At 39.3% G+C, this 6,682-nt stretch overlaps 1 protein-coding gene across 1 annotated transcript in view; it reads left to right on the top strand.

Moving 5' to 3' along the window:
- Positions 1–319: 319 nt before the first annotated feature.
- The window catches only part of itsn1 (intersectin 1 (SH3 domain protein)), a 43,858-nt gene continuing 37,495 nt past the window's right edge, over positions 320–6,682 (top strand). The window contains 1 exon segment of the mRNA XM_018660847.2: positions 320–510. The gene's annotated coding sequence lies outside the window, so the exon portion shown is untranslated.

The following is a 6,682-nucleotide window of genomic DNA, read 5'->3' as shown; positions in this document are numbered from 1 at the left end:
CACAAACATTCTATTATGTGCCTCTTAACTTTTTCTCCTTCCTAGGACCAGATGACATTAATCTAACTTTGTTGTATTTATCTTACATCTTCGATCAGGGTTGCACCATTCCGATAGATATGCACGTTATTCTTGTTTACATATTTGTTAGTTTTAGATATATTCTTATTGAAAAACGGGTTTTTCCTCTAGTAAACAGCAACCGGCAGGAGCGCTACTAATCCTTTTATTTCACAGCGATCCAAGCAAGCCAACGGCTGGTAAATGCTCGCGAGATTGCACGTCGATGTCCTTATGGGTATTGTGACTTCTCGCGATACATCAGTAGCGATACCCCATTTTCCAGCTGTCCCTCAGTCGGCCGGGATTTCAGAACCACGGGAGAATCACCGGAAAGGGTTTTGGTGATAAAACGGCTTACTTTAAGGAGAAGATACCACGTTATATGGTCACATAAAGACGCAACGACCTACCGTATCCAGTATTTCGTCATGGAGGCTGAACTATGAGGTAAGAGCAGAGTGTGGTATGTGTGATGTGAAAGACGTTAGCTTCTCACTGGTTAGCCAGCTTGCTAGCTTGCGTTGATGTATACGTTAGCGCGGCTAGTTGGTCGTTTTTACCCGCTGCAGCTTACTGATGTCAGCTTCTAACTGTCATATTAACCTGTTTAGGAGCTAACTAATATTGGTCTGTGTAATGAGACCAGAGCGACAGGAAATTGGAAGACGATGCAATACAGCTGCTATTAACAGGTAGCCAGTATGCTAATGTTAAATCACTGCATCTGCACTGTCTTGTCTTTGACCTAACGTTCACACTGACTGGTATTTGTGGTTAACCTTAGCCTCGCTAGTAGCCGGGGTCGAATGAAGTGATGAATCAACAAGGTTGCTGTCAGTGCTAGGGCAGCCAGCGACTACCAGGGTGGAGGTTTTCTCAGTTAGCCCAGCGTTTGTTAACGTTAAACCTGATAATTGTCTCAACTGCCTGTCCAGGTCCATGTCAAAACATTTTCTGAGTACCGTATTGTATCTGTTTGAGCAAACCTCCACCCCTCCCAAAATACCTGTGGTTGTTGAGCGAAACATTTCATCACAGCCAAGTCCGAGGAAATATGCAGGAAGTGAGGGTGGATTGTCAAACAGACCTTTCCTCAAAGAAAAGTTAGCGCACTCATCCTGCATGAGGTCAGTTTTTTTTCAACGTTTTAGTTGACAGTGTATACTGAGCACCGCCAGTGAGGACCAGCAATGTTTCCATGGTAACATGGATGCAGACAGGTCCTCCTTAAGGTGGGAGGATAACAGATGAAAACACCATGTCCACTGAGCGCACACACGGAGCTAAGTTTTGTTTGTTGGCAAAGCAGCTCAGTACTGCCTTTTATCCAGCAACAACTAACTCCATGCTGTGTTGTTTTGAAAACTTTGAGATGTCCAAGTGCTAGGACACATATGTGTCAAATATCTGGTTTTCATGAGCAACTCTTGTTGACACAAAAATTACTTTCAAAGTAGTTGGCTATCATTTTTCTGTCAATCAACTAACTGATTCAGATGCACTTACTGTTGGTCATTTTAAATTGAGATAGAGCAACATGTTTCACAAACTCTTCATATCAACTGCAGTGTTGCTTACCCACCATTCATTCTGTAAAGGGTTTATCTGTATCAGAATTGAAACAATGAATTGATTTATCGATTAGTCAATTGACAATGAATTAATCTGCATCAGTTTTGATAACAGGGTAGTCTTTGCAGTTGTTAAATCATATTTAGATATTTATATAGACCAGACAATTATCAGTGTATCAGAGTAAAGTTTCAGTGAAATCTGTTGATCTGTAGTCTGTCGGGAAGCTGATTATCATGTAATAATTATAAACTGACTAGTAAAGAGACAAAATTGGTCATAATGGGAATGTGTGGGGTGCATTACTGATTTCAGATACATATGTGGGAGCTGTATGATTCACCTGTGAATTGTATTGGTCTTCTCTGTGTCTAGCAGCCTCATCAACTTTTATTCCTAGACAGAGCTACTTAAACCATATGAAGAGCTGTATATGTGGGTAACGTTCTCCTTCTGAATGGTACTTCATGTAACCCTCTCCCCATTAAATCTTTGGCAGCTTATGTGTGTGTGACAAATCATGTACATCCAGTAGATAGTGGTATATATTTGACAGTGTTAATACATTTTTATGTTAATGATTAAATTAAGTATGTTCTTCTATCAGTGATGTTTATGTTTTTAAGATCCTTGTTTGCTAAAAAAAAAAAAAACACATTACCAGTATAATCACTCACTTACATTTTCTAAGACAGTTCAAAAGTTCACCTGTTAGCAGTATACCAGGTTCAGTCGGGGTTCAGTGGGTGGTTTTGTGTTTTAGCTTCAAATGACTTATAAATCAGGACAACATTATACAGTTTGTTCTAACATAACCCAGGACTGCATTCAGCACAGTGTACTGTTTATGTCAGCTTCAAAGACCAGAATTCATAATCTCATCCATCAGCAACAAAAGTGGTGTGTGTTATACAGGCTTATAGTCATATGGACAAGGCGGCTAACCCATTTGATGTTTTTGATCCATGTTGCACACCTATATTTTAACACCCCTCTCATATAAAGTCACTCATATGATACATGATGTTATATGACCTTCAAGGTCCTACATAACCTTGTTCACATGTGTTTTCAATTATTTTGTGTGATGAGACCAATACTCCATTAATGTGTTTGATCACAACAGTAGAAATCTAAAGGTAATGCAGTATTCTTACATTATGCAATTATCTTATAAATATTGTTGATGCTTACTGTTTAAGTAGGTTTTCTTTCCTCATAACAATCAGGGGTTAGCACTTTTTTTTTTTAACTTTAAAGCCTTTTTATTGTGATACTTACATCATGAATGGACAGTCACATAAGGATTTTATGTTGTATTGGTAATTCCCTTGTAGTTTGAGCAAGAAAATGACTCCATAACACTAAAATCTCCCTCTGCTGTGCTTCAGTTGGACTATCTACCGTCCATGGCGTTTTACATAGTGATAGTGCTAACATTAGCTAGCTGTGGAGGCTGGTGAGCAAGCATGTTGGTGAGGAGGGATGGGAGGAGGGAGCCTGAGGGAAGGATGGAGTGATGCAAGAGGAGCTGATGGAGAGACTGCAGTGGTAACCCTGTCTGTGTGTGTGGGGGTGGGGGTCCTGTCACCTCTCAGGCCTCACCACTTAACAGCAATGTGATAATAATGTCATAGTGTGTGTTGGAGAAAGAGAGAGTCAGAGCTTAGGGTCAGTGTCAGAGGGTGTGTTGAGAGCGGGTGTGTCTTTAGCATGTGAGTGAGAAAGAGGGAAACTGTGGAGCGTGTGTGTGTGTGTGTGTGTGCGCGCGTGTGTGTGTGTTTGAGGCAGAGGGTGTGTGTTTGATGCAGATGCATGTGTTCTGTGTGTGTGAGTGTGGGAGTACATACTGTGAGAATACTGATGTGAAGAGGCTGCAGTTATTAATACCAACACCATCATGGTTTAACCATCCAAACACAATGAAGTCCAGCTTGCAACTAATGATTATTATCATTAATCTGCTGATTTTGTTTTTCAATTGAATGAATCATTTTGTCTATAGTATGACTGCAAATGAAAATGCCCATTAGAATTTCTCACAGACTAAGGTGAAAGATCCAAGTTAACCAAAAACCATTCAGTTTACTATCAAATGTGACAAAGACTAGCAGTAAATCCTCATGTTTTAGAAACTGGAAACAGCAGATATTTGACAATTTTGCTTCAAAAAAGGCTAAGAACTTACAAGACAAATGAAGTCACAATGTTAGCCAGTAACCTCAAAAGTAGGTTAATCAACAGTGATATTGGATGGAAGAAACCAAGCAAATCTAATCATTTTACTTGCTAAATCAGTCAATAATTAATTATCTGTTCATCATCTTAATTGATTAATTGACTCATCATTTCTGCTCTACTTCAAACTAAAACAATGAGAAATCAGGTGCTTGAGGATTTAGGGATTTAGGGTTTTAGTCAGCATAGTGAACTAAATGGACAGTTATTTTGTGGTATTTTGCATTTATGGGCCCAGTTTGATGATTCACATTTCTGTAGCTAACTTTCCTAACGCAATTGAGATGATGTCATGTCGATATAGTAATTGCATTCAAAGTTACAATGGACTGAAAGTAAAATAGTCTCATATTGCTTCATCATTTTTATTCAAATTTAAATTTTACCTCACAGACTCAACCTTAAGTCCCAATATATCTCTCTGATTTGATTCATTTTTGACCCTGCATGATCTGCATTTATTGCATTGTCTTTGGCATCAACATCAAGTGATTTTTCTTACAACCCCTGCTGAAAATGCCATTGCCATTTCCTTATTAGGAGCTAAGAGAGATGCTTTATTTTATGTTTCCTGTGTTGAATGCAGCATCAGGAGTGCGCATGCTGCAATGTCCAGCAAGTACTTGACTGAGTAGGTGGTGGTTGTTGGTGGACAGTTCTCCCAAATTCATGAATGGAAGACAGGAAAGAGGAATGTTGGACGGGTCAGCAGGAAAATGAGGGGGAGGGACAAAGAGAGGAGTGAGACAGTCTGAACATTAATCTGTATCATGTTCTGAAGCTGCCTTTACTGTGTGTGTGTGTGTGTGTGTGTGTGTGTGTGTGTGTGTTATGTTTATGTTTATGTGAGGGGCTTAAACAGGCATCTGCCACAAGCCTTGATAACAGACCAACACTCCAGTTACATCCCAATGCTCTAATTATACAGACTAATCCCACAAATACAATACATGTACACAGGGAGAACAGAGCTTAAAATCCTCATCTACACAGTGATGACAAAGGAAATGCATGATGCATCATGGTTGCATCAAAGAACTTTAAATGTATTCTTTTAATCAATAGTTATGACAGGCCATTGACTTTACATTGAAGTTTAAATTCAGTTTGCTGCAAGGAGAGACAGTAATAAATGCAAAAGACATCATTGTAAACACACAGAGTGACCCAGTGAATTCAGTTTGTAACATGGATCCAGAATATCTTTTGATGCCAAAAGTTTTTCTGGCTGCTTCTACATTTTTGCAGGTCACAAAGGGTTTGATCATTCTTTACTTTGGCCTGAGGTATTGTTTTAAACTGAGACTCATACACAAAAAGTCACTTTGATTCACAGTTTTTGAATTGTTTTGGCAACCTCTGGCAACGTGACATCTCACTAGATTTTGGCAGCATGAAAAGTACAAATAATTCTTGTTCCAATTCCTGTAACTTCACCTAAGGATAACACTGTGCTCTATGCTCCTCTGTGTTCATTATGGTTTAAAAATCTTTGAGAAATAACCAAAAAAAATAAAACAAAACAAAAAAAATACACAAAATCAGGCCATTCTTTGCAACTATGACCAGTTGTTATGTATCTCCTGTAAATTCTTAAAGTTTGGCGTATTGATCAGTTCAGATCATGCTGTGACCAAACTAACATGCTTTAACATAGCTGACAAGCACTTTGATCTCTCCTGTTACTAGTTTAGAGCAGGTGAAAAATCTTCTGTACTCTCTGTAACTGTTTCAGTGTTCTCTCAGTGGAAGCCGTGAAAATGTGTGCCTGTGTGTTTGCGTAGGGTGGGCTTTGTTCCTATGACCTAGTTAAGATGGTTACTTTGTCCTCCCACTCTGATGATAATGGGGCACACACACACACACACACTCTCACGCATGCACACACTTACTCTCCTTCTCTCCACCACACTCTTCAATAGGGCAAGGACAGTTTTCAGCTGAAGAAATAGTCACAGTGAAAATGTCCACACAGCAGCGTCTGAGTAACTGTTTCTGGAAAGAGACACTGCAGTTGAGTTTTTTGGTGGTGTCAGCACTACAGACTAAATTCCACTCGCCTCTGTTATGTTTTGGTTGTGGAAAAAGTCTCAGAAGTGGACATCTTAGTACCTCATCAAATAGAACTGATACTACATGGCTAGATACCACTAGGACAAAATGGCTTTTCACCATGATTTGGGTGAATCAACCCTTTATTTGTGTTTCTCCTTATCCCATCTTAACATTACACCAGAAAAAAGTCTATAATACACGCATACACTCACTTACACACCCTCATTAAGTCCTTGTCTGCTGCAATGTGTGTCAGATTATTATTATGGGTTGTCTGCTGGTCACAGGGATACGGGGGAGGGAGGCAGGTCTGGATCTGATTAACATACCTCTGCTGGGGTATGTCACACACACACACACACACACACACACACACACACACATGGATGTGTTATTGGGAGGGTGTAGGGCACTGCTTTATTTAAAAGTAGATTAAAAAATATAATTCTGACATATACCTTGAATATGTTTTCAGCTTCTAAAAGAATTTCAGACAAAAAAAAGATTCTGTGGTGGGTTTTTTTTTAAATCACTGTCACTGGTTTTGTCACTCACCATAACCTCCATCACAATCATTCTGTTATTAACTAAGATCTGTCCCAGCAGGACTTCAAAGTTTGCAGTAACTCCTTTGTAACTTTCTTGGGTAGGTGGGTTTTCTGTTCATAGATGTTTTAAATCGCATGCTCTCAGAAATGTCCATCTGAACTACACCATTTCCCTTATTTCTGTGTTGTTTAGTTTGAAACTGACC

Source organism: Lates calcarifer, linkage group LG16_LG22, assembly GCF_001640805.2.
Source record: "Lates calcarifer isolate ASB-BC8 linkage group LG16_LG22, TLL_Latcal_v3, whole genome shotgun sequence".
NCBI lineage: Eukaryota > Metazoa > Chordata > Actinopteri > Centropomidae > Lates > Lates calcarifer.
Note: the sequence above shows the minus strand (reverse complement) of the source record. Positions and strands in the feature narration are given on the sequence as shown.